This window comes from Podarcis cretensis, assembly GCF_951804945.1.
Source record: "Podarcis cretensis genome assembly, chromosome: Z".
In the NCBI taxonomy this organism is placed as follows: Eukaryota; Metazoa; Chordata; class Lepidosauria; order Squamata; family Lacertidae; genus Podarcis; species Podarcis cretensis.
The window spans coordinates 18,121,924-18,139,975 of record NC_137184.1 but is presented as its reverse complement, the minus strand read 5'-3'; the positions used below and the strand labels follow the sequence as shown (position 1 = coordinate 18,139,975).

The following is an 18,052-nucleotide window of genomic DNA, read 5'->3' as shown; positions in this document are numbered from 1 at the left end:
TGGGACTATGACCAATCATGAAGGGACCTGCACTTCTGAATCTGCCCCTTCACTACTGTGGCTTGGCCTCCAGCCCCAAGAAACCCCCTCACTAGGGGATGCGAAAGGAGGGCAGTACATTTGCTTTGTCCTCCTGATGGCAGAAAACATTCCTGCCTTTGCACACCAGAAACTCAGCTGTGGTTGAGGAATACCAGGGGGCACGCGGAGGGTCCCAGATTGCTCCAGGATGCCCATAATAGGCCAGGAGGATGAAGACATCTGGGACAGGCCAGGGAGCAAGGCTGGGGCTCATCTCTCTCCAATTAATGTGGGAGGCTGTTCAAACGCTTTCCTCCAAATCTCTGTTTACCCTCCTCTGCTGTGTAAACAGTTCTGTGGGGGTGATTGTGGAGGCTTTGAGGTGGGAGCAGCACACAGGGGCCGCTTGAGCAAATAAATAAGGCATGAATGAGGAAGTATAGGAGGCCAACAGACAAGAGGTCAGAGGGCTATCAAGGAACAGGAGGGAGCGGCCATCAATCCTTGGGACCAGAGGAGCAAACAGATGGAAGGATCAGTCAGTTTCAGTTCCCTCGCTTCTTCCGAACTCAAATCCAGTTCTTCACATTTCCTCAGCAGTTTTCTATTAATTTATTATCATGATTATCATGTGGTGTAGTGGTTAGAGTGCTGGACTAGGACCTGGGAGAATCTGCTTCAAATTTCCACTCAGCCATGAAACTCACTCAGCGGCATACATGATTCTCCCCACCCCCCACCCTATTTAAACCCTACAACACCCTGCGAGGTGGGTTAGGCTGAGAAGCAGTTACTGGCCTCATGAGCTTCATGGTTGCGTGCGGATCTGAACCCTGGTCTCTCCCAGGTGCTAGTCTGAGACTCTAACCACCACACCACATTGGCTTGCTTCTTCCCTATTTTGTTTTGGAACTTAATCATGGCTGGTTCTCCTTTCTATCTGTGGAAATGCCACCCTTTCAAGGCCTCTCCCTGATTTCAAAGAGATGCATCAGCCAGTCACTAGCCCCAGTCTCTTCCGGGAGAGGGGGCTGGCTGGAGCCATCAAGATCTGCTCCGAACAATCGTTTCCTTTCCCAGGCACCTTTGGGGTGGAGTGGGGGGGGGGGAGAGAATGCAGCAGGGCTTTTGAGATACAAATGGAGCAGCTGAATCAACACCTCCCTCCTCAGAGGGGTCTGCCCCTCCGAAGATAGCTGGATCCGGCCTGGAGAAAGAGGAAGTGTGAGCAGCAGGATGAAATTTATAGGGGGGCGGCCTAGGAGACTGACTTAAGGTGCTTTTAAAAAGGGCTGTTCTCTGTTGGAAGCACAAGATGTGGGTGGGAGGGAATTCAATTCAGATTGCATCTAAAGGCAAATTGACCAAACTCTTGGAATTTTGACCAAATTGACCAAACTCTTGGAATATAGGGACGTGAGTGGTGCTGTGGGTTAAACCACAAAGCCCAGGACTTGCCGATCAGAAGGTCGGCGGTTCGAATCCCCGCGACAGGGTGAGCTCCCGTTGCTCGGTCCCTGCTCCTGCCAACCTAGCAGTTTGAAAACACGTCAAGTGCAAGTAGATAAATAGGTACTGCTCTGGCGGGAAGGTAAATGGCGTTTCCCTGCACTGCTCTGGTTTGCCAGAAGCGGCTTAGTCATGCTGGCCACATGACCCGGAAGCTGTACGCCGGCTCCCTCGGCCAATAAAGCAAGATGAGCCCCACAACCCCAGAGTTGGCCACGACTGGACCTAATGGTCAGGGGTCCCTTTACGTTGGAATTTTGCAGTGCGATTCTTCAGCCAAGTCATGTGTGCAAAAATGCATACAAAGTGTGCATAAAATATGCATATATTGGTAAATAGCAACATATGAAGATGCACTAAGTATGGGGAAATGGCTCTGTAGAAATGTGTATTGTTGTTGAGTCGTCTTAGTCGTGTTATATTATGAACATAAAGAGAGCCTGGCTGCTGGATCAGACCAGTGGCCCATCTGTTTCAGCATCCTCTTCTCACAGTGGCCACCCAATGCCCCACAGACATGAAGCAGCTGCCTTGGGTGGCAGAATCCTGTAGGTCAGCATCCCCACCTGCCCCTGCCAGGGTCACACAGTGGTGATGGTAGCAGTGGAGGCTTACTGTGAGATAGCATGGAACTCTTGTAAGATATTGAAGCTCCACAAGTTCTTGTGGAAGTTCTACAAGATTTACAAGATCTCACGGGTAGCCCCGGTGAGGCTTGGGATGGGCATGTGTGTGTGATGTGGCACCTTCCCGTTTTGCCTCAGGTGGCAAAACAGGATGGTCGGGCCCTGTTCAGAAGAAAGCCCACAAGGAGGGCCCACTAGTTGTTGCTTTCTCCGTCATCTGGTAGACTGCTGCTGGGTGTCGCTGTTCTCTCATATAGACCTCTCAATGGGGAGCCAAAGCTGGATCAGGCCAATGGCCCATCTAGTCCACCGTTTTGTTCTCAGAGTAGCCAACCAGCAGCTTCCAGCAACTGGAATTCAGAAACATTACCACCTCTTAATTGTGGAGGCACAGCACAACCATCTTGGCTAGTTGCCATGAAAAGCCACATCCTCTTCCATGAATTTGCCCAATCCTATTTGAAAGCCTTCTAGGTCGGTGGCCACCACTGCCTCCTGTGGGAAGGAGTTCCACAGTTTAACGATGCACTATATATGAACAAGTCCTTTCTTCTATCTCTCCTGAACCTTCCAACATTCATTGGACTTCCGCAGAGTCCCAGTGTTACGAGACAGAAGGCGATAGCTTTTCTCTGTCCACTTTCTCCACTCCCTGCATTAATCCACTCTTAGCATGTCAGATCAGATCCCTGGGCTGGAGCTCAGCCACCCCACCCCACATGACAGAGGGCCAGAGTTTCTTTGCATCTCCCTGCCTGGCTAGCGTTTGCAGCCTTCCTGGCTCCCACACCTCCCTTTCCTGCCCCGCTTTCCTCCCCGCTTCTCCAGAGAGCTTCGCCCCCACCTTAAAAGGGCTTCCTCTGAGGGCTGCTCCTGATACGGCCCACTGGAGGCCTCTCTGCCTGAACTTCCTCCGTCTGCTCCATTCCTGAGAAATCCCAGACAGTCTCTTGCAGCAAAGGCCCCCAAAGGACTCTGGGGAAAAACGCCTCCTCCTCCTCCTTCTGCAGGGCTCGCGTGGAAAAAGCTTCTGCAGCAGTTGTCCTGGCAAAAAGAAGAGGGAAATGTGGTGTGGGGGCACACACACCTTGTGGAATTTGCGTTTGGGGGAAGATCCAAATCGCACGCAACACCTCCTCCTCCTTCAGGTGTGTGTGTTTGGGGGAGTGGAACAAGAATAAGTCTAGGGGTAATGCTGTTGCTACTACTACGTACCACTACAGTAATAATAATTTATTTCATAATATGTAAACACTGCTGGATTGTAAAAAGAAACACAAGCCTCAAAGCGTTTTTACAAAAAAAGGTTAAAACAATTAAATGCTCAATAAGAAAATTATCAATTAGAAGACTACCAAAAAGTTAAAATAACATTAAATGTTAAAATGCGCACCATTTGTTGTCAATAGGCAGGGAGTTCCAAAGTGTGAACGCTACCACACCAAAATACAGTCATACCTCGGGTTGAAGTAGCTTCGGGTTGAGCGTTTTCGGGTTGTGCTCCACGGCGACCTGGAAGTAACAGAACGCGTTACTTCCAGGTTTCGCCGCTTGCACATGCGCAGACGCTCAAAATGACATCATGCACATGCGCGGAAGTGGTGAATTGTGACCTGCGCACACGCAGACGCGGGTTGCATTCACTTCAGGATGCGAACAGGGCTCCAGAACAGATCCCGTTCACATCCAGAGGTATTACTACTACTACTAAGAATAATAATAATTTATACTCCGTCCATCTCTTGGGCGGCTCCCAACAGAATATTAAAAATACAATAAAAGATGCATAATGGATATTGTATGTCACCTGTAGCAGTGCCAGTTCCACCAATGGAAGTGTATATGATTGGCATATAGGGGGTAAGTGATCTTGTAGGTATAATAATGATGATGGGGAGAAATTCAATTCAGTTGATGTTTAAAGGCAAACTTAGTTAATCTGCGCTGCCCAAAACTAATTCTCCAAATTTTGCAATGCAGTTCACCAGCTCAGTACTGTGTACAAAAATGCATACATTAGGGGAAACTGTCCGTGAAAAACGAATAATGAAAATGATATACAGGAATACACTAAATATGGAGAAATAGTTTCCAAAAATATGTATGTTCATAAAAAATGGCATACAAAAACGTGTTTGTTAGGAGAAATTTGGACTAAAATGCTAATGAATTCTCTTGAAGATTTAAAATAATAAAAATAACAATAATTATAGCAAATTATTATTTGCTGCAGAAATGTAGAGGACTGAAATTCAGATTGCAAAAAGAGAAATGGAGGGGGCCTTCACACAGCAGTTCATCCTGTTTTAATTTCAGCATTATATTCATCTGCAAATAACCTGGAAATGAGTGCTAAACTTGTGCTGTATTCTAGTATATTTTTAGAAGTGGTTGTTAAGTCACATGAAAGCTGGAGCATAAGTGTAAGAAGAGCCCTGAAGGTGGATCAGGCCAAAGGGGACCATCTAGCCCAGCACTCTACTCACAGTGGCCACCCAGATGATCCCATAGGGAAATCTGCAAGCAGGGCCCAGTACAAGAGCACTCTCTCCTCCTGTGGATTCTAGGAACTGGTATTATTATTATTATTATTATTATTATTATTATTATTACTATTATTATACCCCTGGGTTTCCCCAGCCACTCTGGGTGGCTTCCAGTGCTTTCAGAAGCATTGTAGCCATCAATCATGGAGGCAGAGCCTAGCCATTGTGGCTAATAGCCATTGATAATCTTATTCTTCGTGAATTTGTCCAATTCTCTTTTAAAGTCATCCAAGTTGGCGGCTATCAGTGTTGGAGGAAAGTGGAATGCTTCCCTCTCAGTGGCGAAAGCTGTGGAGTAGGCGGAGTGCTGCCTCTTACACTTCCACCACCTGAGGTAGTGTCTGAAATATAGCCAGTACTTGTTTGCAAGCCTCTCTGTATAAGTTAACTCCACCCTTAAAAGCTGAGCCTTTTTTTGTTCTCTCCAGACAATATGTGTTTTCTCTCTCTCTTTCATCTCCACTCATCCTGCAAATAGTTCCTGCCTAAATAAAGCCTTTGAACTACAGAAACTGTAAGTGATCTTTTCAATCTAATCCACCCTAGCTGCAAGGTCTGTTAAAAATCACTGCTTCCTGTGAGAGTCAGTGCCACAGTTGAAGTTAAGTGTGAAGGACTTTCTTAAGTATGCCTAAGGATGATTCAAGGAAGGGACAAGGGATGTTGCTGGGTGATACAGGCTCTGTGACTCTGGTGTGCTGCCTTAAGACATACCAGAGAGCCATTGGCAGGAAGGATCCTATAGCTGTGCTCCAAGCCAAAGACAGTTGGAGGAAGGCAGTCTCTTGGTACCCATCCACATCTCACTAAGGATGCAGCATGGCAGCTGAGCAGCTTACATTGATTTTCCATTACACACACACACACACACACACACACACGTACGGGTCTGCATTGGCGAGGGTTGCTGTTGTGCTGAGATCCTGCTTGAAGACTTCCCATATTGGGCATCTGGTTGACCACTGTGAGAAGAGAATGCTGAACTAGATGGACCAGCAGGGTTCTTAATGTCTTATAGGGACGCGGGTGGCACTGTGGTCTAAACCACTGAGCCTCTTGGGCTTGCCAATCAGAAGGTCGGCACTTCGAATCCCCACGACAGGGTGAGCTTCTGTTGCTCTGTCCCAGCTTCTGCCAACCTAGCAGTTCTAGTGCAAGTAGATAAATACGGTAGGTACCGCTGTGGCAGGAAGGTAAACGGCATTTCCATGTGCTCTGGCTTCCATCACGGTGTTCCATTGCACCAGAAGTGGCTTAGTCATACTGGTCACATGATCTGGAAAGCTGTCTGTGGCCTGAAGTGAGGCGAGCGCTGCACCCCATAGTCACCTTTGACTGGACTCAACCATCCTGGGGACATTTACCTTTACATTTTTTTACCTTTAATGTCTTATGTGCTTAATGTTTAGCTTAAATTTGATTCTGTAGCTTTAACCTAGCTGTTTCTTATTGCTGGCTAGTTCCTCTGTGGAAGCACCAAAATGCATCTTCAAGCTTTCCCTCTAGATCACTGAGGACTAGCAACTTGAGGGTACAAATTCATAAAGGGCTCCACCAGGCTCTTCTGTGTCCTCTGCCTTCTTCATGTGGGTCCTGCTCTGGTGAGGCATTCTTGTGGCAACTCTTGTTTGATTTGGGAGCATCTGGGCACTGATCTGGAGTGGGGCCTGTTTTTAGCATATCCATCAATGCTTTTCTTTTCTTTTTGTCTCTTGAGAGGAAGGAGGCCACTGGCAATGCATTTACCGATATGCAACTGCTCTGTCCCCGCTGTAAAGTTCCCAACTGTTTCTGGTGGATGTGAGAGTGGATCCAGGGCTTCTGTTGTTAAGAGCCCATTTGGGCTGTGGGTCCAGCCTCCCTGCTGCTATCAGACACCCCCATGTTCCATCATTCTGGGTGACAGAATCATGGGGCCACTTTCTTGTCACATACAGGGCCATGAGTTGCTTTTTCACCAGAGCAGCATTGGGGAGCCATTTCCTTTTGTGCTTTGAGGAGGATCCACAAAGATCAGGAGTGGATCTTCATTTTAGAGCCCCATCACTTTAACTTTCTGCTGCCACTATGAGCAATACTTGTAGGATGCATGGGAGGCAAAAAGGCTTCCTGGTCCCCTTGTGGAAAAAGCCTAGCATTTCCTCACCAACTTTCCTTCCACAGATTGAAGAGCAAAAGTCTCTTGAAAAGTCAGATTAGCTTTCCTCTTCTGTATCTCACTGGTACATTTTAAGGAATGTTGGAAGCTGCCTTCTACAGAGTCAGACTTGTTGGGCCACCCAGCTCAGTATTGTCCACACTGGCTGGCAGCAGTGATTCTCCAGGCAAGGAGTCTTTCCCCACTCCTATCTGGAGATACTACTGGGGACTGAAACCAGTACCTTTTGCCCGTAAGGCGAATGCTCTGCCAATGAGCTACAGTCCTTTCTCTAAAAATAAATAAGATCCTAGTCCTCATGGCTGTGAATGAGTTGGAACCTGGGGCCTTCAGCATGCAAAGCAGAGGTTCTGCCACTGAGCCACCTCCTGGCCTACCCTACCTCATAGCGTTGTTGTGAGCATATAGGGGACAGGAAAAACTAGGTGTGCTGTCTTCCAACTCCTTAGAGAAAAGGAGGGTTATAAATATAATAATATGAGGTGAACACGTGCCCAACATATTTTGTATGTTGACATATGTACATAATTTTGGAACAGTGCCAGCAGACATGAAGTGCTGTTGACTTGCTGCAAGACAGAAGCTGCCTTGGTGGTTTGTGCTGGGATTCCGGTGCAGGCAGGTGGGGCCCAATCTGTCCATGTGCGCCTAACCCTGCTTGGCTCAAGGAAACCATTCCCATGGCCTTCAGTCCCAAGGGAGCCACAGGGAAAGGCAACAACGGCTGGTTGGACCGCCAGCAAGGCCTTCTGTCTAGGAGGATTGACAGCTTTGGCGCAGCGGGGGAGGTATCTGTATTCACACATTGGATGAATCAGAGGAGCTTTAGGGGTTGGGAGGTAGGGGGAGGCCTTAGCTGCTTGCAGCAGGGCTCTCCTCCACTCTCCCCCCCCCCAAATGGGCCTTGTCATGTAAATCCACTGCTCTCCATCCTTTGACTCCAAACAAATTAAAGCAATAAAGAGAATAGCTGTATATTTCCTCTGCTGGTTCCAGTCCTGCCTGGAAAAGCGCTCCTTCTGAAGGTGTTATGAGGAACTCACTCCCACAGGAGGCAACAAGGTCCACGAACTTAGATGCCTTTAAAAAAAAATCATGGAGGAGAGGCCTGTCAAAGGCTACTAGCCACAATTGTTGGAGTCAGCAATGCTTTTGAATATCAGCTGCTGGAAACTGCAGGAGGGAGAGAGTTGCTGTTGCACTCAGGTCTTATTAGCTAGCTTCCCATTGAGGCATCTGGTTGGCCCCTGTCAGAACAGGATGTTGGACTAGGTGGGCCATTGGCCTGATCAGACAAGACTCTTCAGGTCTTCTTAACCCTGATGGATTTGAGACCTGCTGTCTCGGACTCAGAGCATTGATAATGGGATCTCCAAGTTTGCATTGATACCCACAGTCCTGAACAACTTGGGCTCAGGTATAGACATCACCTTGCCAACAAAGGTCCGTATAGTTAAAGCTATGGTTTTCCCAGTAGTGATGTATGGAAGTGAGAGCTGGACCATAAAGAAGGCTGATCGCCAAAAATTGATGCTTTTGAGTTATGGTGCTGGAGGAGACTCTTGAGAGTCCCATGGACTGCAAGAAGATCAAACCTATCCATTCTGAAGGAAATCAGCCCTGAGTGCTCACTGGAAGGACAGATCCTGAAGCTGAGGCTCCAATACTCTGGCCACCTCATGAGAAGAGAAGACTTCCTGGAAAAGACCCTGATGTTGGGAAAGATTGAGGCCACAAGGAGAAGGGGACGACAGAGGACAAGATGGTTGGACAGTGTCCTCGAAGCTACCAGCATGAGCTTGACCAGACTGTGGGAGGCGGTGGAAGACAGGAGTGCCTGGCGTGCTCTGGTCCAGGGGGCCATGAAGAGTCGGACACGACTAAAAACAACTGAACAACAACAACATACCTTAAGGAACTCCTGACCCCTTATAGCCCAGCCCAACCACCAATATCTTCCAGAGGAGTGCAGTTACTTGCCCCCTCCATGTAACAGAAGCCTGACTTGCCTCAACCAAAAGTCAGGCATTTAGCGTCACAGGTCTCCTGCTGTATGAAATACAATTCCAGCAGAAACACAGCAGGCAGCCTTGCTTTTGACTTTTGATTATATCTATATATCTATATACTGTATATAACTATCAAAGTATTTTACAAAAAGGATAAAACAATAAAATTACCACCAAGAAAAATTAACAAGAATCATTAAGTCTTTTGGAAAAATTAAAATCACGATAAATTTAAAAAAGGTTAAAAACTGGCATCAACTTTCTAAACATCTGGGGATAATGTTTTTTAGCAGGCACCAAAAACAGCACAGCAAAGGTTCCTGCCTGATGTCAACAGGTGGGGAGTTCCAAAGTCTAGGCCCTGCCACACCAAAAGATTGCGGAGCTTCCAGGATTTCCAAGCAGAGTGGGACCAGCGCTGGGTATGAGCCGCTGCTCTTTGTTTCAGTTGCTTGAGTTATCTTCTAGCACAAAATGGCGCTTTGGTGGCTCGCTGACTGTGCTCTGGATTGGTGAGCCCTGGTTATTATTAAGGTGGGAGGGTGGGTGGGTGGTGGTGACTCAGGCTTTGTCTTTCTAAAAGTTTCCTCCGAAGGTGCACAGCAGTTTCAATTTCTAGAACTCTGCAGGTAGAGGAACAGGAAATGCACATTTTCAGTAAAGTTCCTCTCTCCCCACCTCTCACCTGTGTCTCCTTCCTACCAACCTTTGACAAAGTAACTGCTTTGCATGCAAGAGAACCCATCTTTATTTCTTCGTTCTTCTTAAACAAAAAATTATATACCGTTCAACTGTACTCTAAGCAGTTTTCAAAGTAGTAGTAGTAGTAGTAGTAGTAGTAGTAATAAACAGTTTAGCCATGAAAATCTTTTAAAGACAATTCAGGCTAATGGCTTAAAAATAAAAGATCAAAACCCATAGCTCAGTTGGTTAGAGTGTGGTGCTGATAATGCCAAGGTTGCAGGTTCGATCCCTGTATGGCACAGCTGCATGTTCCTGCATTGCAGGGGGCTGGACTAGAGGACCCTCAGGGTCCCTTCCAACTCTACAGTTCTATGATTCTATGATCATCAGTGGGTCTAGAGAGTGCTGCTGCTGCGGCACTTGGGTCCTGCCTGTGGGCTTCTCCCAGTGGGGGCATCTGGCTGGCCACTGTGGTTAGAGGATGCTGGACTAGATGGGCCCCCTTTGGCCTGATCCAGTAGGCTCGCCTTACTTTCTTTTGACTGGACAAACTCATGGAAGATGAGACTATCAATGCTGCTGCAAGCCATGAAGGCTAGGCTCTACATCTGAGGTTGGAGGCAGCAATGCCTCCAAATACCAGTTGCTGGAAACTACAGGGGGGGAGAGTTGCTCTTGCACTTAGGTCCTGCTTCTGGGCTTCCCTTTGGATGCTGGACAAGATGGGCTCCCTTTGGCCTGATGCAGCAGGGCTCTTATATGTACTCCAGAAAGAGGACAGCAAAGGCACCTGCCTGATGTCAGAGGGCAGGAGTTCTGAAATATACTCGGAGCCGAGTGTGGATTTCATGTTCTTTATTCAGCTTATAGTAGTGAGGAATGCAAGTTCCCCCAAAATGTCTGCTTTATATACATTATTTACACAATGGGCCCCATGTGATTGGCTAATTCCGGGATTCTCCTGTAGGCCAATCAGGTTGCGGATTCACTTCCACCTGGAGCTGGATTGGATGGCTCCAGACTGTTGCATTCTGGATCCTGTTGTTCTAGGACCAATCAGACTGCTGCATTTTTGGATCTTATTGTTCTAGGACCAATCAGACTGCTGCATTTTGGATCCTATTCAACTCAGTACATAACAAGTTCCAAAGTGTAGATGCTAACATAGTCCTTACAACAGTGGAACACGTATTGTGTGGTACCTGTTAAGAATGCATGTTCCACGAAGTCAATTCCTGGGTGCATGGAGTGCACCCCCCCACCACTGTCCAAAATCATGGAAACCATCTTGCACCCACACACACAGTTCGCTTTTTTAGCCCTGCCTTGACCCTTCACCTCCACCCAAATTTTATCCTCAGTTTTGCTACCTCTAGGAGAGAGAGAGAGAATGCAGAAGACACACCTCCCCTCTCATGAGGCAACACCCTTTTCTGCAAAACAATTATTCTTTAATAGCTCCCCATCACGTGCCTGTTTAAAGGGCCTGGAAATGAGAGCATCAGGCCAGGGGTGTGTTGGCAAACTCGTTGGCACGTACCTCTGATTTTTTGCCCTTTAAAAAATTGCTCATTTGGATTATTAGCATCATCCACCTCCCAGCCCCCAGGCAGGCGGGCGGGTTGGCAGGCAGGCAGGCAGGCAGGCGCCCTGTTCACAGCCCTGTGCTCCCTTCCCTATTCTCTGATCAGATGAGATCATTCAGGGGAACCCTGAACTCTCAGGCCTGAACCTGTTTCAGGGGAGGAGGTAGAGGAACCTGCTCATGCACCCAATTGGTTCTTTTCAAAGGATGCCGGCAAGTGATTGGCCAAGTCTGTGCCACAACAGCTGGATTTGAAAAATAACATTTGCACATTGCCTACAAGAGGTTGATAGCAGGACCTGGTGGCTTTCCCAAGCTGAGGAAGGCAAGTGAATGAGTGAAGAGTCAGGGGCAATGAGGACCACTTTTTCCTGACCAACACAAGTGCAATCAGTCCACAAAAATAGATCTTTTCCGCAGCAGCAGTGAAACAAGCCCTTGGGAACCATATAGCAGTCATTTTGAAAGGACAGGGTCAGCGGCATCGGAACTGTCGGAAGAACCTAAGGAGATTCCGGCTGCTGGATCAGGCCAAAGGAGGCTCCTCTAGTCCAACATCTTGTCCTCACAGTGGCCAAACAGGTGCCTATTATGGGAAGCCCACAAGCAGGACCTAAGTGCAACAGCACCACTCCAGTTCCCCATCTGCTATTTAAGGGTAGACTGCCCCAGGCATGGATGCTCTGCTATCCCATTAGGCCTCCATGTGGAGAGTCCTGCTGGATTGGAACCAAAGACCAACTAGTCCAGCATCCTGTCCTCACAAGAGTCTTCTTCAAGAGGCACAAACATACAGAGAGAATGTTGTGGAAGCCCTTTGTCTTGGTCTGCTCCTGAGCAAGCCCCCTCCCTTTTTCATAGCTGCCCCCAACACTCAAGCTTTCACCCATTTTGGACCCTTCAGGCAGAACCCATCTGCTGCCTTGCTGACAAGAAAGCAAGCAATATTTTGACTTTGTCAACTTCTTGTGATGAAAAAGGGGAAGGAGCTGCAAAGCTCTTGTTCTGTTCTGGAGGTTGCAGGAGGAGCAGCTTTGAAAACCCATCTTGTTTTGCTTGCAAAAATTTTATGTATGGTTAGGGGGGAAACATCTTGCAAAAGGGCAGACTGGCAAGCCTTTTATCCAGTGCTAACCTGTTAGGCTTGAACAGGCCTATTGCCAGTAAGTTCCCCAGCTAAGTCAGCCTTGCCTCCAGCTTAGCCAGGTGAGGTTGGGGGGCTTAGCCAGGTGAGGTTGATGAGGGAGGTATTCAGACCCTAGACCCACCTATTCCAAACTCCCTTAAAGCTGACGGATCTGGGGTTCAGAAGGTGGTGTCAGGTTCATTGGGTTTCCACAGCTGAGGCAGCATCTGAACCTGGAAGTACCTGGTTGACAGCTTTTGCCACACTATGCCATGCTCAAATTCTGCTTTAAGGAAGTTGCCAAGGCTGACAAACCCCTAGTTCCACTTCTGCAATCATAAGAGGGCAGAAGAACACCCACACCCTTCACCTCAAACTGTTGAACCTTGAGAGCACAAGAGGGTGAACAAAGAATATTAAAATCTAAGCTTGTCTAACAGGAGTGAGCTTTTTCAGTCCTGGGGCCACATTCCCTTGCAGGAAAGCTTCCAGGGGCCAGAATCAAAGTGGGTGGGGCAGCCTACATAGTTCATGCACTCGTCCCTTCAAGACGGGACTAATGCACTGCACTGACCGTGGGACTTCCCTTGTGTTTGAAGCTGCAGTTAGTGCAGAATGCTGCAGCACGATTGCTGACAGGAGTGAGGCCTGGGCAACAGAGAATGCCTGTGCTCAGAGATCTGCACTGGTTGCCCATTTGCTAACAGATCAAGTTCAATGTGTTACTACTAGCATATAAAGGACTTAACAATTTGGGACCAGTTTACCTACATGATCACGTTACCCCACATGAGCCAGTCCACCGCTTCAATAGGTGGAGTTGGCACTTCTAGAGGTGCCACATAACACCCATGCCACATTTGTAAGAACTTGGATTGTTTCGTGTGTGCTTTGGAACTTCCTGCCTATTGATACCAGGCAGGTGTCTTCACTGTACACTTCAGTGCCTGCTAAGAACATTTGTGTTTATACAAGCCCACCTAGACATGCAGAATGTTGATGTGATTGATGTGATTTTACAGTAATCTTATTGTTTTATTCTGTTAACTTTGAGGTTGTTTTGTGTGTGTGTGTGTGTTTACATTTATGTAATTAATTCATTAATTATATTATGTGGCCTTTATGTTTTTCTGTCCTCAGCTCAGGGAAGCAAGCAAAAGGCACGATCCCTGTTATTCCAGCCTGGCAAAAGCCCTGAAGCAAGATGTGGAACATGTTGGGTGAAATGGGTACCCTGGAGAAAAGGGCTGTGGTCTGGGGAGACTTCTGAGGGCCAGGAAAAATGGCCTGGAGGACCACATTTTCCCAACCAGCTGGAGGCTCCCCCATCTCTGCTGCACTCTGAAGAGATTTTTTAAAGAGAGCTTAAGATGGTTTGAAAGGTAACAACAACTTCCGGGTTGGCGCCATCGCCGAATGGCGGACTCCCTCCGAGCTCCGGAGGGAGCCTGCTCGGCAGGGGTTGGGTTCTACCGCGTTGGCGTCGCGGGGACCCTCAAAAACCATGGGCGCTGAAACCCATGGGCATGGTGACTCGGCGGGCACCATTTGCGCCCCCCCCGACCCGCGAAGGAGCCTTTTTAAAGGCTACGGAGCGGGTGCCAGGGGGGGTGTGGTGCTATGAGTCCTCTGCTTCCCCAGCCGAGTGAAGCCGCATGCCATTTGGCGGAGAGCGCTGACTTCTTCCATTGAAAATTCGGATTAAAAAGAATAACCCGTGAGTGATTGGAAACTGGACTTAAAAAGGGAAAAAAAATTAAATTCGGAGCGAGCGGGGGAGGTGCAAAGAGGAAGTCCGTCTCCCCCCGTTGTAGAGGATTTAAAGCAAAGGATTTAACAACTAAGATCGAGTGCTACCTTGGTTTGATAAAGTTACTAATTTCACGATGGAAAATTATAAGACTGGGCTGGAGGAGAAAAGTAGAACGTGAGCTAAAATGCAACCCCCTCCCCCGGGAACCGGGAGCGATCTGCGAGAGCGCCGGGAGAGGAGAAACAGAGGCTTTGACAGCTGTCAAAGGAGCTGTCAAAGCTGAAGAATAAAAAGAGAATTTTGTTATGAGGACTTTGCCGGTTACATTTGTTACAAATTAGATATAAATTGTTTAAAACAAGGAATAACAAGTTACTTTGACTGTTGGGTGCGATCTGGAAGGAAACTGAGTTACTATAATCCCTCTAGAGGGGCTGTGGGACACTATAAGTATTGTTGGCATGGAATTTGAATTGGACTTTTTATCTCCTGGGAAACTGCAGAAATGGAACACTATTTTGTCTACAGAGGCCTCTACACTAAAGGAGACAATAGATTTATCTATTGAAGACTTGACGTAAAGTTTTGTTCCTGAATAACAAAGCCTCTGTAGGGGATTTAGAAGCTTTTGGAATTGCAACATTTTTGCAGGAGAGCAGGAAAAGAAACTAGAGGAAAGTGAGGAGAGAGAATAATAAGAACAACATGAACAACAAGAATTGGATAAAGTTGGAAGTGGGAACATTTGGGACATCCAGATTTGAAAGGTTTAAAGAAACAAAATTGGAGTTTTACTCTTAAATACAGAGATCTGGATGGAAAAAATGGACCTTTTTGAGACAGAGTTTTTCTGAGATTGGACGCTCGAAACTAAAGATGATTAAAAAGACGGCAAAGACTATTAAAAAGACGGCAAAGTGGACTTGTGAAGGATTTCGGCCTAGATGTGGGATCTCCAGGATGACAACAGGCATTGATGGACATTGGGGAACGCAACCGGGAAAGGGGGGAGGGAAATTTGGAATCCAAAGGGTGTTAAATTATATTTTATTCTATTTTCTATTTTCTTTTATTTTAATCTGTTCTGCATATTAAAGAGGGGAACTCGTGGAAGGGAGCAGGGTCGATTTTAGGGGATGGAAAAACATTTTTAACATTGGGTTAATTATAATAAGTTTAAAATTTGGGGTAAGAACTTGTTGAATCTATTTGAAGGAATTGGAATACAAGAGGGGGTGGGGTGGGGAAGTCCTGGAAAGATGCCAATGGAAATAAGGTTATAAAATGGATGTTTTATTTCTTTTCTTTTTTCTGTTATATTTGAAAATGTTCAATAAATATTATTTAAAAAAAAATGAAAGGTAACAACAACAATAACTTGAGTTGTATATTTTTTAGAATCCACCTTATTATTGAGATTGTAAGTTGTTTTCAATTGTTTTAATGTTGCGTTTCAATGTTGTCACTTGCCCAGGAACTTCAGGGTGAAGAACGGGTAATTATTAATAACCATAATTTATTTAGCTTATTTGTTTATTACATTTATATCCCACCTTTCCTCAAGGAGCGCATAGTGGTGTACATAGGCCACCCCCATTTTAACCCTCACAACAGCCCTGTGAGGTAGGTCAGGCTGAGCGGCATTGATTGGCCCAAGGCCACCCGGTGAGCTTCATGGCTGAGTGGGGATTTTGAACGGATCTATCTCAGGTCCTGGTCTAATCACTTCACCACACTTGTTCTATATAACCCTTATAATCATAATAAAAAAGAGGGATTTGTGTGTGCACACCCCACACTTTTCACCCCTCTGCCAAAACAGGTCAGGCAGGTTGTTTCCAACCTATCTGAGCAGAAAGGGGACCTCAAGTTGCGTTGCAAGAGGCACGTGTGTGTTTTCAGAATGGAAAGCAGAGAAGCCTCTCTCAAACTACGTTCAGCATTTGTGAGGCACCTTTAAATCTGGACCAGCTGGTTTATTGTGGCAAGAGGACTCACTGGCAACAACAACAGCCACACCCGCAGCTGGTTGTCTTCCTTTTTCAGGCACACGCAGCTGACAATCCGCTTGCGCTCCACTCGTGTCCCAGCCTTGGGTTCAATGGGTGCGTGGGCCGGGTTTGCAAGCTCGGCCCACGGGTCGAAGCACATTGATTTTTCCGCAGCAAGGACATGCTCATGCAATCTCACATGACTTTGCTTGTGTGTGCGTGCGTGCATGTGTGTGGAGCCAGGCACTCAAGGGCTTAAGTTACTTAATCGAAAGGTGTGCCTGCTTCTCTCTTTTTTTAACCTAAGGCTAAGTCAATCATTTATTAAAGAGCCGTTGAGTTTGTACTTTGTGATGTGTCCAAATGAGTTCAGATGTCTTTATTTATGTCTCATTCCTGCATCTTTCTGGCACTGGGGGCAGAAAGGGGGGCTCCTACCCACCCACCACTGATCTCAGTTCTTTCCCACACCTCTCCCACCTATGAATCATTTGGAGAGACACTCCCTTCCTGATTCCTGATCCAAGCAGCTTTCAGGGACAACGGGAAGGGGATTGCTCCTAAATCTGCTTCCTGTTGCTTCCTGATTTCAGATCTTTTTGACCTGTTGGCTGTGTAATTCCTTGACTGAAAAGCAGGAGACATCCCTGTGCACACACACCTCCAAACACACACACACAAAAAAAACCTATATATATATATATATATATATATATATATATATAAACTCTACAAATTTGCTTCTTTTACCAATATGTTTTTAAGAGCAAAATGGAAATTGCTGAATGCACAATAGGGAACATTTCCTAAAAAGACGCACATGTTGGATTGGCCCATTTAGTCCAGCATCCTGTCCTCATCCTGACCAAACAGATGATAAGCCCACAAGCAGGGTCTGAGGGCAGCAGCAACTCTCCCCTCTTGTGATTTCCAGCAACTGATTCAGAGCTGTTCTTCTATGCACGAAGGTTACACTATGACAGTAGATCTCCATATGGAGAGCCCTGCCACATTGGACCAAAGATCCATCTACTGCAGCATCCTGTTCTCACAATGGTCAACCAGATAACCCAAAGGGAAGACCGAAAGTAGGACCTAAGCACAACACCAACTCTTCCTGCTTGAGAACATTAGAAGTGTTGGGGAAATAACTGAGGAACACCAGTTGATCCTGAAATCCCGCATGTGTGGGTAACCACAACAGAAAAACAGTTTTTGGTCCTGGGTGAAGCCTCCAGAAGGGCTCCATTGAGGCTCCCAGCCTCTCTCTGTGTGTGAGAGTATGCAAATGCACGTTGGGTGTGTGTATGCCAAACTGGGACTTTGACCCGGGTGAAATAAAACCTAGTTTCGCCCCTGCTTAAAATGCTGCTTCCCTGCATCTACCCCTGTTAGACCACAACCTTAAGTAATTTTAAATGCTTTACTTACAGTAAGCACAGGTCCCACTCATGCATAGTTCAATGCTATAGCAGAAATAACACAAGATAATTATTATTGCATTTGCTGCTTCTGAATGTGGAGGCAGAGCATAGTCATTGTGATCAGTAGCAATTGATAGCCTCCTCTTCTATGAATTTGTTCAATCTGATAACAGTGATCCTGAAACCAAATGAGGTAGCAGGGAGGAAGACTTGAAATGCTACTGGGTGCCTCTAAGGTGCATGAGACCTTGCAGACAGCCCTGTCTCTTGCCTTGTTTCAAAGCCATTCCTACTATCTTGATGAGTACCTACTGTTGTCTAGATGTGTGAGTGAATGCCCAGCTTTTTGCCAGCTGGCTGCTAAAAGTAAGTGATGCAGTCTCCTAGCCAAGTCCCACACAGGCACATCTCTTGTGTGTCTGGGTCTCTCCCATTCCAGCAAGGCTGGTTGTGAATTCTTGTGTGTGTGTGTGTGTGTGTGTGCGCGCGCACATTTTTGGCAGTGCTGTTGCCTCCTTCCCAAATGCCCTATTGTACTTCTGCAAGATGATGTGCCCCAGTGCAAAAGGCAACCATCAAAAAGAAAGCACACACGACAATGTGACAAATGTTTGCAACCT

At 46.8% G+C, this 18,052-nt stretch overlaps 1 long non-coding RNA gene across 1 annotated transcript; it reads left to right on the top strand.

The window, feature by feature from the left end:
• LOC307207571 lies at positions 1-16,324 on the top strand. The gene is made up of 3 exons (XR_013834731.1): positions 1-1,297; positions 13,405-13,646; positions 15,379-16,324. It is a non-coding gene; the product is annotated as an uncharacterized lncRNA (long non-coding RNA).
• Positions 16,325-18,052: the final 1,728 nt, after the last annotated feature.